This window comes from Salvelinus sp. IW2-2015, unplaced genomic scaffold, assembly GCF_002910315.2.
Source record: "Salvelinus sp. IW2-2015 unplaced genomic scaffold, ASM291031v2 Un_scaffold967, whole genome shotgun sequence".
Taxonomy (NCBI): Eukaryota; Metazoa; Chordata; class Actinopteri; order Salmoniformes; family Salmonidae; genus Salvelinus; species Salvelinus sp. IW2-2015.
Window position 1 is genome coordinate 344,717 of NW_019942667.1, and position 2,813 is coordinate 347,529.

The window sequence follows — 2,813 nt, forward strand, 5'->3', positions numbered from 1 at the left end:
AGTCCAAAGAAACATTTAAATACGCACATTCATAAATGACTAAGTCCATAAAACCAATTTGAATAGCAACATTCATAAATGACAAAACCGACAGTCAAATACAAATAATAAATCATAAGGAACAAGGTATTTTGAAAGCGTCTGTCCTACTGTATATCCAGGAGTATACAAATACCGTTCAAAAAGCTTGGGTCAACTTAGAAAATTCCTTGTTTTGAAAGAAAAGCTAATTGTCAGAAAAATACAGGATTAACATTGTTAATGATGTAAATGCAGTATTGTAACTGGAAACGGCAGATTTTTAAATGGAATATCACACTAGACGTGCAGAGCACATTATCAGCAACTATCACTCCTGTGTTCCAAATGGCACTTCTGTTGGCACGTTGTGTTAGCTAATCCAAGTTTATCATTTTAAAAGGCTAATTGATCATTAGAAAACCATTTTGCAATTATGTTAGCACAGCTGAAAACATTGTACTGATTAAAGAAGCAATAAAACTGGCCTTCTTTAGACTAGTTGAGTATCTGGAGCATCAGCAWTTGTGGGTTCGATTACAGGCACAAAATGGCCAGAAACAAGGAACTTTCTTCTGAAACTCGTCAGTCTATTCTTGTTCTGAGAAATGAAGGCTATTCCATGACAGAAATTGCCAAGAAACTTGTACAATGCTGTGTACTACTCCCTTCACAGAACAGCGCACACTGGCTATAATGTACTTGTCCACTTGCTCAATTGTGCACCGGGGCCTCCCACTCCTCTTTCTATTCTGGTTAGAGTGTCTAGTTTGAGAAACAGACGCCTCACAAGTCCTCAACTGACAGCTTCATTAAATAGTACCTGCAAAACATCAGTCTCAACGTCAACAGCGAAGAAGCGACTGTGGGATGCTGGCCTTCTAGGCAGAGTTGCAAAGAAAAAGCCATATCTCAGACTGGCCCATAAAAAGAAAATATTAATATGCGCAAAAGAACACAGACACTGGACAGAGGAACTCTGCATAGATGGCCAGCATCCCGGTGACAAGAATAAATCAGATGAGCTAAATACCTTCTATTGCTTCCGAGGCTAGTAACACTGAACTATGCATGAGAGCTCCAGCTGTTCTGGATGACTGTTTGATCACACTCTCCGTGGGTTCTTTGAAATGCTTTGAAAGGTTGGTCATCGACCGGGCTGTAGTGGAGCAACTTCAAGATCCTCAGTGTCCACATCCCTAAGGAACAAGCATGGTACTAACACACCAACACAGTTATGAAGAGGGCACGACATTACCTCTTCCCCCCCAGGTGGCTAAAAAGATTTGGCATGGGCCCTCAGATACTCAAAAAGTCCTACAGCTGCACCATCGAGAGCATCCTGACCGGTTGCATCACTGCCCGGTATGGCAACTGCTCGGCATCAGACCGCAAGTCACTACAGAGGGTAATAAGTACGGCCCAGTACATCACTGGGGCTGAGCTCCCTGACATCCAGGGCCTCTATACCAGGCGGTGTCAGAGGAAGGCCCTACAAATTGTCAAAGACTCCAGCCACCCAAGGCATAGACTGTTATCTTTGCTACTGCACGGCAAACGGTACCCATGAACCAAGTCTGGAACCAATAGGTCCCTGAACAGCTTCTACACCCAAGCAATAAGACTGCTAAATAGTTAGTTAAATAGTTAACCAAATAGCTACCCGGACTATCTGCATTATTCCTTTGACTCGTCACATGCGCTGCTGTTACCGTTTATTGTCTATCTTGTGTCCTGGTCACTTTATCCCAACCTATATGTACATATCTACCTCAATTACCTCGTACCCCTGCACATCGACTAAGTACTGGTACCCCGTGTGTACAATGAGTGTATAAAACATTAAGAACACCGTCTTAATATTGAGTTACATACCCTTTTGCGCTCAGAACAGCCTCAATTCGTCGGGGCATGGACTCTACAAGGTGTCGAAAGCGTTCCACAGGGATGCTGGCCCATGTTGACTCTACAAGGTGTGGGATGCTGGCCCATGTTGACTCTACAAGGTGTCGAAAGCGTTCCACAGGGATGCTGGCCCATGTTGACTCTACAAGGTGTGGGATGCTGGCCCATGTTGACTCCAATGCTTCCCACGATTGTTTCACATTGGCTGGATGTCCTTTGCGTGGTGGACCATTATTGATACACAAGGTAAACTGTTGAGCGTGAAAAACCCAGCAGCGTTGCAGTTCTTGACACAAACCGGTGCGCCTGGCACCTACTATCATACCCCGTTCAAAGGCACTTAAATCTTTTGTCTTGCCCGTTCAACCTCTGAATGGCACACGCACAATCCATGTCTCAATTGTCTCAAGGCTTAGAAATCCTTCTTTAACCTGTCTCCTCCCCTTCATCTACACTGATTGAAGGGGAATTAACAAATTATTTCATAGCTTTCACCTGGATTCACTTGGACAGTCTATGTCTAGGTCATGTTTTGTATACTCAGTATACAGCCAAGTTATCGTTACTCATTGTGTATTTATTCCTCATGCCATTATTTTTAAATGTTTCTTTTCTCTCTGTATTGTTGGCAAGGACCCACAAGCAAGCATTTCACTGTTAGTCTACACTTGTTTTTTACGAAGCATGTGACAAATAAAATGTGATTTTACACTAACACACACTCGCCCCATGCAACACACACTGACACCCGGCCCAGCTGCAATACACACTCACACGCACACACACACACACACACACACACACGCACACACAGCTGTCACCTGCAACAGACACACACACAGCTCAAACTGAGAAAGAAACAAGAAGATATGTTGGCCCTTGTTAACACA